A 15,075-nucleotide genomic window follows, 5' to 3' on the forward strand; every position below is an offset into this window, starting at 1 on the left:
AATATAATATAACACGAGGCGAAGGAGAAGACCAAAAAGCCTAAGGGCCTAACTGGAAGACAGTCCCTGAACAGATCAGGCTCTGTCTCCAGTTCTGCAGGTCTCTCTCTGAGGGAGGGGTTGTCAGACCTTTTATAGTAACTCTCATGGCCAATTAGGTTGCTAGGAAGACTGAACTTTCTAGAAAGATTACCTCATATCTCTCATATGCTGGGCATGCGTAGCAACGAGCTCTCTGTTACAACTGAGCCTGCAAAAGTAGGTCACACTTGACTGACAGGCCTTCAGGTCATGAAAAGGGCGCCTGCAAGGCCCGTTGCCATGGCGCATGCTTTAATCAGCTTACAGAATTCTCCACTCCTGTGTTGGCAGCACACGTGTTTTTTCCAAGACAGATGCAAGTGATAGGCCATCTCTATCTGATTTGTAGGTGGACTCGAGGTGTTAGATCAGTGCTATCACCTGTAACCACAACTAATTAAGCTTGCAATTGATTGTGAATGCCAAACCAAAGGCTGTTATTAAAACTTTGGCCCCATGGGTCTACTCTGTATAAAAAGCTTGCAATCAGGGGGAAAAAAACCCTAGTATTGCCGCTTGAAAGCCATTTAAACTTATTACATTCAATTCTGGGCACCACATTACCAGAAAGATATTGACAAATTGGAAGCAGTTTACAGAAGAGCAGCAAAAATAATCAGTGAAGAGATTGATTTATGAGGGAAGATTAAAAGAGCTAAATCTGTAGGCTTGGATAAATAATGACTAAGATGTACATAACAACAATATATATGCAGTTGTGCCCTTTAGCCATAGAACTGTATGGGACAGAGTAAAGCCACCTCACTTGAGGAGCAGTTTCAGGAGGGTTTTTTTTGCTTCCTAATGCACAGGGGGACTGAGCAAGTTGCCTCATCGTAGAGCAGTGGAGGATGGGAGGACATCCTTTTTGGCAGGTGTGCCACACATTAGCCCTTGCACCCACCCTGAGAGCTGCTCTGGTTCCCTTTCCTTGCTGAATCTGCTACTCTGCTTTCTGCTTGTTGTTCTATCTGCTGCTGTGCTGCCTGTCCTCTACCCACTGTGCTCCATGCCACACACAGAGGTTGCCCATGCCATTTACAGTACGTGTGCTGCAAGTTGGCCACCCCAGCCTTGAGAATACCTTCAAACTTGGCCTACTCAATCCTTCTGCTTGCCCTCCATTCACTCCTTAGAGATGATATGCATCCTCTCCCATCTCCCAAAGGGAGAGTAAAGGAAGCAATGCCTTGTCTCTTGAAAATTCAGAGACAGAAACTCTGATAAGTCTTTGCATTCTTTCTGCTTTAAGTAAAGGGAAGGCCAATCAAATATACTGGAAAGATGTAAACATGACCTGTTTAACATGATAAACTGAGTTATTTACACAGTGTAATAAAGTGAAACTGAACAAAGTTAAAATTATGCTGAATGTCAAATGAAGTGTTGAAAACAAATTGTCTGGGATGTCTAAATGTAAACTAGGCTGTGCTGTGGAATGCACAGGATTACAACGAATCTCCTCCAATACTAATGATTTCCTTAAAGACTTTGTAGGTCATTATTTGACCTGTTTAGAAAATCCATTGTTAAGTAACTTATGGAATTTGGTGAGGGCTGGGGGAATAAAATACTTGAAAGAAAAAAATTCCTTTAGGGCAGCTCTGGGAGAATTTAGCTTGTGTGAATTAGCCATAGAAACTAATTTTTAACCTGTGTTAGCATATCACAAATATTCTTATAGCACTTTGTAGCACAGCGAAAGTCCATGCATGAGCCATATGATGAGAGGTGAGAAGTTTCTAGAGGGTTTAAATTCTCAACCTTGATGAAGTCATGACCTACTTTTAAGGTCTTGGCATGCACAGTGTATAATGGTAATGCAACTGCTAATCAATGTTGATATGTAATAAGGCAATTATGATAAAGTTGCCTGTATTGAGTTGAAATAGTTTGAATTGATTGGTCCTTTTAAGTATTTCCCGGTTTTGAATTTGATTGGGTATTGCGAAAAGAGTGATGATTGGACCATTGGGTGAGTGACAGGTGGCATGATTAGAAGGCTATACGTCTTGTCCAGAGCTTGGGCTCAGCCTCACTCTCACTCTGGCTGGACAGTTCTGACTTGGCTGTCTCAGGGTGTGGGAGTTTGTTGAGTGCAAGTTCCTTGCTGTTACCTGGTTGTTGGGAAGCTGCAGTTAGGTAAAGTATCACCCTTTGCCTATTTGAGGTGCTGAGCACCTAAGCTAGAAATCAAGCTAGAAATCCTTAGGGGTTGTCAGAGGGTTTCTTCTGCTGATGAGCCCAGGGTGTTCTTGCTGCCATCAACGGTTTCTGGGTTATCTGTGAAGTTGCATAGCAGTTAACTGTGTAGCGACCAAAGCTCATTGTAATGTGTAGTTGATTGGTTGTGTGACACGGACATTGGGTTTGGGATGTGCATTGGGTTATTGTCCCATTGGGCACATTTTATTGTGTTCCGGCTCGGGTGTTATGAAATATTGTGTTGGGTAGTTGTTGCACGGGTTTTATTGTATAATACAGCTTATATTGCCCAAGCTACCTGTGTTGTAGTGTGTAGCTACTCTTTCTAACTCTGAGTTGGGTTGGGCAGTAAATCAATGCTCAGGGTAATTAACTTACTTTAATGCCCTGAACCTCACTACCTGTGGGTCATGGAGGATTAATGACCCTCTGGATTAATTAGTTAATTGGCATCCCCATGGGCAGTCCTTCAGCTTGACTGCTTTCAAAGGAACAAATAGGAAGCTATAAACTGATTGTGTATAATCTCTCCATGAGTGACAGACAGTAGAGCATACATTGCAGATCTCTAACCATTAAAAGAAGATAAGCAGGAAGACATTTATGAATAAAAAGAAAAATTTTCTAAAATCAAAATAAGACCAGAATGTTGTTTATTAAATAGTTATTTCAATGGAAATCTGCTTCAAATCAGGAACATCTTTTCAGCAATATAAGATGCTGCAGAGATTAAATTGTACCTATATTTTCCTATACATGAAAGTAAGAAGGGAAGGGTGGTCTTGTGACTTTTTGTCATCTATATTTTCAGTGAGGAGTAGTAAACATTTTGATAATGTGACCAATGAGACAAATAGGTATGCTAGATCTTTATTGCATTGTTTCCTGGAACTCTGCAAAATAAACATCAAGGAAGTCAGATCTTGCATGCTTTTCCTTAGAGCTTCATTCATATTCCTTAGTCTAAGTACTGGTTTAGACACTTAACATTTGAAAAACCTGTTGTTTGTTAAAGCAATTATTTTGCTTTTAAGGTAGAAAATGACTGAGGCTGCCAGTGTGTCCTTTGGCCTGCCAAGAGCCCCATGGGTATCCACAACAAACTTGGTCCAAGCCAGTGGCATCAGTGGGAAATCTTAATTGACTTCAGCTGGCTTTGGATGAAACCAAAAATGTTTGGGTTGGTGCATCTAATCTAATGTGCAGCAGCTACCTGAATGACTGGCTTATAGATGGACACTACCTTCCCATCTTATGACTTGATCCACTTTAAATATCTCATTTGAAAAGTAAACATATAAACACATCCTGTTTTGGCCTAGACTTGGGGACAAATTGTTATGGCCCTTGTGTAATCACAAGTGTGCAAAAATAGGGTGTGTGAGAGGTTCATGTCTAACTTCTATAATAGTGATCTCTGTTCTTTGGAGAACTGTGATTTGATTTTTTGATGTGTTCTACTTTACTTTGATTTTCTACATCTATCAAAGTTTCAAGGCCGTTCCTGGCTGTGGCTTACGCATATTTATCTACTATTGCAGCAAATATTTTATCTCTGAGAGTGTTTGTCTATATTCTGTTGAAACAGTTTATAAAGTATCTTGCAAATATATTCTTTCTCATTCAGAAGCTTGTTCTTCCTTAGGTTTTGAGTTCTGGTTTAAGTTAACTCATGGAATTCATTCAGTTCTTGATTTCATTAGTCTATGTCTGTGAAGTCTAATTCTAAGTAGCCATTGTCCTGGCCATGAGGGTTTTGTATAGTAAAGCCAATAATCTATTCTTTTTATGCTACAAGGGAACCTTTATGCCTCACCTTGAACTTATGATAAAAATCTTGTTGGTCATTCATCTCAAAGCCTGTCATTCTTATTTTTTTCTTTATAGCTCCCTCCCAGGGCCAGGCAGACAGGTAAAACTACCTATAGCATTAAAACAGCAAATACCTACTGGTTACAACACACTGTGTTGTTTAAAATATAGAATGATGTATTTCATTTAAATTTGCAGGGAAATACCTACAGACTTGACTATTTTTCAGTGGCTATAAATATGCATCCATTTGATGACTGTCTGTCTGAATTTCTCACATTTCACTTAGTTAAGTGCATCAGCCTCAAAGGCATTTATATGCAACATGCCCTTGTCTGGAATCTCTCTAGGCCTTCTGGATGGAGTTTGGTTCACACTTTCAGGAATTCATCTTTTTTTCCATACTGCAACAACAGCAAATACTGGGAAAGGCAGTGCTTCAGTTTGTGTTTAACTAATAGTGCTCCTCACTCAGCCTGTCTCCTCAGGGAGCTTGCTGCTAGTAGCATACAGTGAGGATCTGTGGAGGAAATGTCATTAAGTAGAAAAATGGGTTACTTACCAACAGTAACTTTTTTTTTCCTCCTGATTATAGTGCATCCTTGGAGCCACATTGACCCCATCACCTACTACAACTACTTTGGAACCTAACTTTGAATTGAGTTTCTGGAGATAGAGAAGAATTTAAGAGGGGGTGGTACTAATGGAGAGTTAGGGCTCAGAGGGCACTGCTTGTGCCCCCAAACTACCAATTACTGCTAAAAATGGTTCCATTTCAGTCATCACAAAAGAGGAAGTTGCCTCCAAAGAACAATGTTGAAAGAAAAGAACTATGTTCAGAAACAAAAGTTACCATTAACTAGCCCCCCTTTTTTCCCCTTTCAGAAGCAATCTTGCAAAGTCTGCAGCACTTACTACATATTTGGAAAATGCATATTTGTAAAAATGACATCATCTTAATAGTTTGGTATTTAAGCAGCCTGCAATACTCCCCAAGGAATTTCTCTTTGAATAAGAATGCCATCTATGCTAATTTCCTTTCCATTGTAAGGGGCAGACGCTGTAGTCACTTAAAATGGAATAGTGAAGATGAGTTCAGCTGACTCATTTAATTTGTTGGTCTTCTTTATTTCTTTTGTCCTGAGTAAGTTCAATATCTGTACTCGCAACATAAAAATAATCATAAGGAAAATGACAATTTCACTAACTAATTTTGTTAACATTTCATAAGGAATATAATTAATGTATGCTGAATTGTATGTTAATATCCAATGATTCATTTACCAGTTTTATCAATAATTATAACTGGCATTTATACTTATTGTTCTTGTTTTTGCTTATATATTTACTTGTGGAGTGCTTACACATATTTTTTTCTCCTTTTCTTTCCCTTTTTTTTTTCTCCATGTTAAGATAAGGATTAACTTATCTTAACATGAAGAAACATAACCTTTACTGATTTTTTTTCTTCCTCTCCTTTCCTCTCCCCTCCACTCCTGCTCTGTAAAACAACATAGCTTTTGGAGATTACAACAGAATTTTTTCAAGTTGGTGGAATAATGCCACTTTTACTACAGTGTGAGTGATATTAGTATCAGGTCCTTTATCAAGTTTTAAATTTAAGAAACAGCATATGCATCAGTACTGTATGGGTGCAAGTGGGGTCCAGCTAATTTAGTAGGGAAAACATTTTGGCACCCCTGCCCCTTCACTGCCCGAGTAGCAGAAGCAGCTCCACATCATTACTATTGCAGCAGTAGTTGGGTGCATGGACATTGAATTGCTGTTGCAGGAGCAACAGCCAGGAACGGCAGACCATGCCATAGCAGCAGTAGTCAAGGACAGTTTTTGAGACCCTGAAGTAGGTAAGATACCTGCGCCCCTTACTTTATGTATCCCACCTCTTCCACTGTTTGGTGGCACTTCCTTCCTCTTCCCACCTTCAGGTCCCTCTCTGGCTTTTCCTCAGGTCTTGCCCCGGTAAAAAAACTGCTTGTTATGCCTCTGAGACACAGGCTTTTTATAGCAAACATTTTCCTTGTGTGATATTTTTAGGTTTCTAAATGTTGGTTCTTGTAATTTCTGTTATCATTCTTGCTGGACTCCTCCAAATTAGATGCCTATCCTACCATTCATCAGTAAATCTGAATATAAATCCGAATCTGTTGGTTATGATTTGGGTAACATTTTGTGTAAATTTACAGAACTAAAGCCATGTTTAATAATCATGTATTTACCTGGGTTCATTCATATTTCTAAAAACCCTTTACTTTGGAGAGTTTTCCTCTACCAATCCCATACAGTCACCTCCACATTAGCATCATTCTCTTCCCTTGAATCCTGGCTTCAAAGATCCATGCAGGGTTAGACAGAAGGCAATATACAAGCTGGGGCATATGTTCTTCTCACAGGACTTGGGGAATTGTTCTCAGAAGGACACTATCTAGACTGTATACTCCTTTTGGTAATACACTACTTTGAAGAGTGGGTCCTAAAGTAGCCACCAGAAGCTCTGTAGAACAGGCTGTTAAGAAGCAAGGATGAAGGGTCCCCTGGGACACAGCACAAGCATAAAGGAAGAGCTTCACACTGGATGGCTATTATTGATACCCTATATTTCCACAGACTGCATAACCCATATCACTAGCCTGTTTTCTGGTGCAGATCAGAAGTAGCTTTGAATTAAGTGCATTTTTTAAATTAGTGTTGAAGGGAAAGCATTTGGGTATGAATTACGATTGTCTAGGGGAGTAATTTTGGATTTAATTGACATTTTCAGGAGTTTAAATTTCTAACCTGTTAATTAATTTTGGTTGAACTATTACTCATAGTCCCAAAGGGCATAACACTCAGCTGGTAAATGGCTGAGGGCTCTGTTTTAAAGAACCATAGTTTTATATTGGTAAACAATTCACTTTGAAAGGAAAGTAGAGAAACACAATTAGTTTATCTCTTTGGAATCTGAACCAAAAGTGAAGTAAATGATAGTTTTTCAATAGACCTCAAAAGCCTTTGATTCAGACTTACGATATATTACAACTTGATTAATTTTAACTTTACATTATATATTCACAAATGGTAAGGATTTATTGGACAAACAGTATATTTGGGGAGACCTGTTATACAAGCATTTGAACCCTTTCTTGATACCCAAAAGCTTATCCAAAAGCTCTACCAACTAATACAGTTGGGGTGCATCTACACAAGATGTTGTAATGTTCAGTAACCTATTCTACTGTGCATTAGTGTATCACAACAAAAACTATGCCAATTAGTCTACTGCATGTTAAGCATCACAGGAAAACCATTTGCATTTGAAACTGCACATTAGCATGGGCTACTGTGCCTTTATGTAGTACCATATTAGAGATACTAAAGTTTATGCACAGTAGCAAAGGTGCATTAATTCATGTGCAGACACACCCTTGGTCTAATAAAAGATATGACAATAAATCCTCGCATCTTGTATATTTCCTGGACCATCATGGCTACAACACTCTAAGCCTATTGTTCATTTGTTCATTCATTCACTCATACTTGGAATATAATTTTAATTTATTTTTCATACCATTTCTTTATAATCAATCTAATGACTAAAACTATACAAAAAATAAAAGTTTGTCAGGTTGTACAAAATCAAAAGTTTGGTGAATTTTTGTTTGAACATCATTTTCAAATCTGAGTGCCCAATAGGCAGCTAAATCTATGTGTAGACACTGGTAGGTATGGTGTCTACACATAGGCAGTTACAAATCTGATCATCCACAAACTTACAAAACTTAATGGATACTCTAGGAACTAGAGCACGCCGTAATTTGTATCTAGGTTTCTAAATATGGATCTAAGAGCCTAATTTTAATCATCCAGCTCTTAACCTCTTGAATGGAGATTAACCATTTTTCTTATCATATCTACTCTAATACTGTTGTGTGTAACATCTCCAAACACTTCAAGCAAAATACTTCCCTGTTTCAATATCTGTAGTAAATACTCCCTTCTAAAAAGGGATCAGAGCTTAGACTCATGTCTCCTTAAGGAGCTGTTATTTAAACAGAAGTCTATAGAGTTCATAAAGGTTAGCATCAATGACTAATCCTGTCAGCTTAGGATCTTTAGTTGACTTACTCATTCACTCTTGTTGTTCTCTGAACAGAATAGACCTGGGAGGAATATTTAGGAATAAAAACACTCACCTGGGAAGCTGAACAGAAATATACTGCTGTAAGACTGAAGGTCATTTAGATTACTCTCTTGGTGTATCTTCCACATAGAGAGACCTCCTTTTTAAAGAAATCTTTTCCAAACTGTGACTTATTGCAAACCTCCTCTGGATTGGTCTTCTTTAAGTATCCACATAATTCATTCCTAAAGGGGGAAAGCCCCCCTCACCATTTTGAAAAGAGTCATACATAAAACTTGCCCTTCATAAATCTTTTAAAAATAAAATCTTTGAAGAGGGAACTGTCATATATTGTATTTGTACACCAGCTTGCACCATGGGGGCTTGGTTAACTTCTAGGTACTGCCACCAAGTGTAAAATAATAAATACTACATGAACCTTTTAAGTTTGAGTCACTTACATTTTGGTTTTTATTAAAGACAATGGGCCACACTGATTTATTCAATTTGTATTAATTTACTGACTACAGTAATCATTCCATATTTACTCTCATTGTGATCAGAAATGGGGATAATTTGAAGATGGCTGTTAAGTAGCTCAGTTCTGTTGCTGGTAATTTTATTGTAGCTAAAAATTTACAACCTATAATTTAGATAGTTTTGAAACATGCCTTAGTGGTTGCTGGTGGCAAAAGCAAATAGGCCAATAATTATACACCTTCCACCACCTCCAGATGTATATTTTTCTCCACCTCTCCAGCCCCCTTACACAATCATTTATGATCTCCCAACTGAAACCAGTCAAGCAGCTAAATAGTTTTGGATTCTCAATGCCCCCCAACCCCCCCCCCAAAAAAAAACAACAAAAACCCTCTTCTCCAATAATTTACTTTAGTCTACTTTTACTGTGATTGTTCTATGCTTGAAAATGGTTAGTTACCTAATTCCTGTTTTGCTCCCCATTACGTCCTTACCTGCTGCACCATGTTTATCTCATTTGTATTCCTATTCTGATCCTGAAATGGGGCTGGAATTTAGCACCAAAGTGCTGTCTGAACTCAGGCTATGTGGGACATACTCTTTGTACCTCCACATATGCTGGAAAAGCAGTGGCCCTAATTTGAGTGGTGCTCTGTATTTGTGAGGGAGGCAAAAGTTATTTTATTAAAGATAAGAAGCTAGCAGCCCAACTAGCTTCTCACTCTTCACATGGTACTGTACCCCTGCACTAAAGGTCTTAGATAACTCCATCCCTTCCATCAGTATGAAGCCTTCTACAGTGCTACTGAAGAAAAACAGGGGAAGACATCTGTTAGTAAGATACTTTTCTTCCGAAAGAAAAGGGAGAAGGGATTTAATTCATAAATAGTAGCCGTATTAATGCTGGAGATTTGAGGGGCAGACATGCGTTACTATGCCAGCTCTGCGCTTCCTGGGTATTGCTATTGCATGTGGGAAAACTGTAGGATGTTGGTTAATCATCCTTTAGATCATCTTTGTGCTGCCAGAGTAGCAAAATGTTAAAACTGGGGCAAAGATCTGACCCATTTTTTATCATAAGAAAGATTATACCTGATATTCCACCTGTTTTCTGGATTTCCACTTTCATATTTAAAAAATCATGAATCTGTCTAAAGCTGGGTATTTCATATTCCCTTATTTCATAGAAATGTCTCATGTATAATTTTATATATATATAAAATTATAACTATACCTAATGCTTAAAAAAAGTTCCACTATGTGCAACATTAAAAAAAAATGTTCCAAAGCTTTTAAAATCAAAAGGGAAGTTTAGAATATTGCAACCCTAAAGTCTTAACGTACAGGATTACTTGAGCAATGTCAGTTTGCTGTAATAGAAACTAGTCAAAAGCCAGATAATTCAAACTACAATATTGTAAACTCTACAAATTTGCCTTCATGAAGTGGTTATTAAGAAAAATAATTTTACTCTCACCCCACATTTTTTTTTAAATGTGAAATTGTCCCTGTGCTTTTGCACATAGTGAATAGAATTTGTTTCAACATTAATATAATTTTTCCATTGTATTTATAATCTCTATTCCATCATAACATTACAGTGCGTCTCGCTTGATCTGATGATACACAGAATACTGGTCTGATACGTGATCATTGAAGTACATGAGTAAATGTATTTGTGTATTAAGCAGTTGAAAGCTCTCTTTTTAATTCCTTTCTAATTTATTTTTAATTGTATTCATTTATTGAATTGTGTTTAACACTCCACACATAATGGTCGACCCTTTTTTTCTTTCAATATTTAATCCAAAGATTTTCAAATTCACAGAATAAAAATGATACCATTACAAAGCAGGGATTATAAAATAAAAGTGCAGAAAACTATATCAGCAAGACAACTAGTATTGCAGGAGAAGGGTATCAGCCAGTGCAACAGAACAAATTTATATGTGCTGCAGCCAGCATATGTAAGTGTAAACCACAGTACTGGTATCAGTGAATAATTGACTGGGCACACCTTATGCCATCTTATTAATGACTCCTTATTATGGTGTCTTGCCAATCAAGGAAGTATCGCTGTATCTATTCTACCAGAATGTTTTTTGGGGGGAGGGGGTGTTTCTATACCTTTTTGTAAAATATCATTGTGCGTGGAGATGTTTGACAGAGTCATAAAGGGAAAGGCAGCAAAAATGTGCATCCAACTGAGATACCTCTGTTCAAACTAATAACATGATTGTATTTATTATTATGTTGTCTAGGGCCAATACGTATCAGTGATCATGCAAAGTTTTGAAAGGTTGAACTGAGATAGAAAAATACTGTAGGGCAGCAAATATTTACTGTCTGGCCTAGAGTCAATAAACACTCATATAAGCTATAAATTAGGTAACATATACTTATATGCATACATTTTTGCCAATACTATTATAAAAAAGGTTGTATTTAATCATTTCAGCTCAAAGTCTTAATGATGTCATTTAGGTTACCACAGTACTCTTCCTGTAACATGTAGCTCAGCTTCTTCAACCTCTTCTATAAATCTTTAATACCTGCTGTTTTCAAGGGCAAATCCTGTATTTCTTGCTTTGATGTGATAGCCAACATTATATACACTACTCAATGTGACATGTAAATAGTGCAGTATACAATAATAGTTATACCACCTTGTAGGATTTATATACTATTTCTTTAGCAACACAATCCATCATATTATTCACCTTGTTTACTATAACCTTGATACAGGGTTATAGGACTTCAGGGATTTTTCCAACTCTAAAGCTCAAGTCTCATTTTTGTTTGTGTGCCACAGTTTCTCATAGTTAGCACTGATGCCTTCATTCTTTAATGTTTGATTTCTTTTTAATTGTTTTCATTATTGAATTGTGTTTAACACTCCACACATAATGATTACTACTTTTTTCTTTCAATATTTAATCCAACGGTTTTCAAATTCACAGAAGAAAAAGTATACCATTAGAAAGCTGAGTTCATAAAATAATAGTGCAGAAAAATACATCAGCAAGACACCCTCCTCCTGGAATACTGGTTATCAGCCAACGCAACAGAACAAATTTATATATACTGCAGCCAGTGTATATCAGTGTAGCCCACTGGTATCAGTGGATAACTGATTGGGCATCCCTTTTATTGTCTTATTAGTGACTATTGTCTCACCTATCAAGAAAATATTACTTTATCTGTTTAAATATTTAAATGTTTTCAATAAGCTTTCTATGACAACTTCCATTTGTAAGAATTTTACTTGTTTAGGTAAATAAGGGAATATGCTGGATTTGCAAAGTAAGTTAATTCAGTATCTTACCAAAAAGATAAGCTCAAGCTGCATCTTAAGTTCTCTTTGGTTTATTATCAAAAAGGTAAAAGTGGGCTGTGAGACTGTAGTAGGGATTTAAGCTAACAATTGTCTTTTAAACAATTCCAATATGTAAGATTCACTTCTGTTCAGAAGTTCAGCACAAGGCTTTACCCCACATATATCATGAAGCCCCGCTGTTTTAACATGACAGACATTTTTTCTCTCTCAGATCAATGGTACCTTTAAAATATCCCTGTATTTTCCACCAGGCACATTCTTAAAAAGGAAGGAAAACCCATGACCAGAGGACCACAATTGACTATTTTATTTGTGTCAATAGAACTCCACAAATTTGTTTTTAACACCCTAATGCTATCTCTGGATGTTTCATATATCGCTTTAGGATTTTCAGTGCTAGAGATGATAGATTTGTCTTATGCTAGCTAATTCATTATTCCCTTTCTTCAGGTTAAGCAAAACCTAATATCAAGCTTATTCCTTTCAAGTTATAACATGCAAGGCTAGTACCACTCAAGACGTTCATCCCAATCCTGAAAAGGATATCGTTGAACAAAGTCAGTGGGGCTCCGTAATGACTGGAATGTGTTTGTACAAGTGTTGCATTTAGATTGACTTAATCAAGGTTAGGTAGAGCTAAATACTTGGTCCTGCAGGAGTTCACAGGGCTTAAATCACCCAACAAATAGCATGCCCAATCTACGTTATTTTTGCTCAGGAGGTAAACTAACTTTAGATTGACCCAGGTTAACTTAATCTAAAATGGGCTAACCCAATCTAATGAATGCTTGCATTTATTCATGGAAAAGCCCTGGGGCTGGGAAAACCCAGCAACTCTTCCGAGCCCTGGGGTTGTGGTGTTCTTACCTCCCCCTGCTCTCCCCGACCCTGACCAGGCTATTTTTAGCCCTCCTCCCCACTCTGACCCACTTACCCCTCCCTGATCCCTCCAGCTCCCTCTGTATTATTAATATGACCCTACTATGTATCCCCAAAATTAACACACTTATATAAATGTGTTACAATTCTTTTTTTGCTATCTCTGGAAAATGGATTCTTGAATTCGGGATAAATGTACTCTTAATTTTGGTAGGCAAGATCAAAGGTATTGGATAGTAAAGCTGCACTCGTTCTTAAAAAATAATCTTTTTTCTTTAGAATTTTTATATTGTATTCTTATAGATAACTGTGCTATATAAACTTGTTATTCATTTATATACATATGATGTTTAAATTATTTTAGCTTTATTATAATTTAGCATCTCTTCTATTCAGCATTACCTGTCTTATCACTTTGATTTGCTTTGTTTTCTTTATAGTGTTTCTTCCTCACTGCTTAACCACAGCAGCTTGCATGCTTTGTGACACTCTAAAATAAGGTCAGTTGAACTCAAGGTTTATAAAATAGCTTTGATTTTTGTATAGTCATGATTCGAGAATCAGATCAATTTGTTGTAGGAATGGTTTTTAATCTATTGACTCTGCTATAGTATTTTAAGTTGAAAAATACTGTGATGCCTCTTTAACCTGAGGTCAAATCATATTTCACTATATAAATATTGGGGTTCTGTGGCATCTTTTCCCATTTTCTGATTCCCTACACAGTTTGAATACTAGAGGGTGCTGTGGAATTGACTCACTAGACTGACACAAGGGGGTACAAATTTTCCTTGTTGGATCGTTCTTACCCAGACAATATAAAACAGCTTCAAGCTTTATTACCTTTTCTTCATAGCTCTTCACAAGGGCTGTATGAAGCTTCAGTTGCTGATTCAATTTGGCGGAGATTCGGCCCGATTTGGCAGCCAAATCTCCGAATCGGAATCAAATCAGGAGACCCTTTAATCTCTCCAAATCTAATGGGAATCCTCCAACTCAATTCAGAGACATTCAGAGAGATTCAATGATTCAGATGTAGACACAGCTTTAAAGCCTTCTTCTACATACCTCAAGGTACCAGGCTGCTCGTGAATGCTGAGATGGTGGGGCAGATGGAGCATCCCATGGGAGTGCAGGGTTTCCCCAGTGTGTTCGGCAGGAGACCTGGAAGTGTACCAGGAGCACTTCTGGTCCACTTCCGGGTCCTCCCTGTCTTGGCAACTGGTGCTCCTGGGTCTGGGGGGCAGCTGGGGTCCCCCTGTGGCTGATTGCTAAGCCAGGGAGGTGTGTAGGGGGGATCTGCCACTGAGCACATGGCCCCCTGCCCTGCATTCCAGTGGCATGCTCCATCCGCCCCATCATCTCTGCATTCACGAGCTGCGCCTGGTACCTTGAGGTAGGTAGAAAAAACATTTAAAGCTGTGTCTATGGCTGAATCGCTGACTCTCTGAATCATCATCAAACCTTCAAATTCAGATTCAGCTGAACTGAATCTGGACAGTGATATGAATCAACAAATGGAATCACTTTCCCCAATTCGGGCCAAATCCAAATCCAAATCGAATGCATCCTATTTTGCACACCCCTACTCTTCACCTATACCACCGTGGGACCCTAGCTGGATGTTGTTCTGTGTGTGATAAATATGCAATCATACATCTTCATCTGTATCTATGTTTGTCTATATCAAATATGTAAAAATATACAGCAGAATTAACATTTGGTATCTGGGAAAGGATCTGAAGCCAGTGAAGAGGCAAAGGACTGCTACTGGAAATATATGGTGTACATCATGATTTTCTTGTGAAGGTACAAAGTTTCTCTTTTTCCCTTCAGGAAAATTTTATTCATTGTTAGAACAATGAAGCAGTGGAATAGACCTCTTAGAGAATTTACAATCTCCTTCATTGTAGTTTTCAAGAAGAGGCTGGAAAACCATTGGTCAGGGACAATCTAGGAATAGCAATACGTGTAATGCGCTGCAAAGAACAACAGTTGGAAGTCCTGGAAGCATCCATATGTGCATCATTAGCAAGGATCTTGGTTTTCTCTGATTAGAAAATCCCCGTTTTTCGGTTTAAAAAAGTAACCCAAAATACACAATTTTCCATGATTAAAATGAAGTAACTCTCTCTCTCTCTCTCTCTCTCTCTCTCTCTCT

The sequence above is a fragment of the Crocodylus porosus genome, unplaced genomic scaffold (assembly GCF_001723895.1).
Source record: "Crocodylus porosus isolate Cpor-Errol unplaced genomic scaffold, CroPor_comp1, whole genome shotgun sequence".
In the NCBI taxonomy this organism is placed as follows: domain Eukaryota; kingdom Metazoa; phylum Chordata; order Crocodylia; family Crocodylidae; genus Crocodylus; species Crocodylus porosus.